This window comes from Propithecus coquereli, unplaced genomic scaffold (genome assembly GCF_000956105.1).
Source record: "Propithecus coquereli isolate 6110/MARCELLA unplaced genomic scaffold, Pcoq_1.0 Scaffold10, whole genome shotgun sequence".
In the NCBI taxonomy this organism is placed as follows: domain Eukaryota; kingdom Metazoa; phylum Chordata; class Mammalia; order Primates; family Indriidae; genus Propithecus; species Propithecus coquereli.
The window spans coordinates 21,943,645-21,944,184 of NW_012133858.1; the positions used below are offsets into that span (position 1 = coordinate 21,943,645).

At 58.0% G+C, this 540-nt stretch overlaps 1 pseudogene across 1 annotated transcript; it reads left to right on the forward strand.

The window, feature by feature from the left end:
• Positions 1 to 6: 6 nt before the first annotated feature.
• Positions 7 to 537, forward strand: LOC105807628 (annotated as a pseudogene). The gene has a single exon (XR_001137343.1). The product of XR_001137343.1 is annotated as a glyceraldehyde-3-phosphate dehydrogenase pseudogene (transcript).
• Positions 538 to 540: the final 3 nt, after the last annotated feature.

Below are 540 nucleotides of genomic sequence, written 5' to 3' on the forward strand. Positions count from 1 at the left end.
GCCCCCCTGGCCAAGGTCATCCATGACAACTTTGGCATCGTGGAGGGACTCATGACCACTGTCCATGCCGTCACTGCCACCCAGAAGACCGTGGATGGCCCGTCTGGGAAGATGTGGCATGATGGCCGTGGGGCTCTCCAGAACATCATTTCCGCATCGACTGGCACAGCCAAGGCCGTGGGCAAGGTCATCCCCGAGCTGAACAAGAAGCTCACTGGCATGGCCTTCCGCGTCCCCACTGCCAACGTGTCGGTGGTGGACCTGACCTGCCGTCTGGAGAAGCCGGCCAAGTATGACGATATCAAGAAGGTGGTGAAGCAGGCGGCGGATGGCCCCGTCAAGGGCATCCTGGGCTACACTGAGCATCAGGTTGTCTCCTCCGACTTCAACAGTGACACCCACTCTTCCACCTTTGATGCTGGTGCTGGCATCACCCTCAATGACGACTTTGTAAAGCTCATTGCCTGGTATGACAATGAATTTGGCTACAGCAACAGGGTGGTGGACCTCATGGCCCACATGGCCACCAAGGAGTAAGAG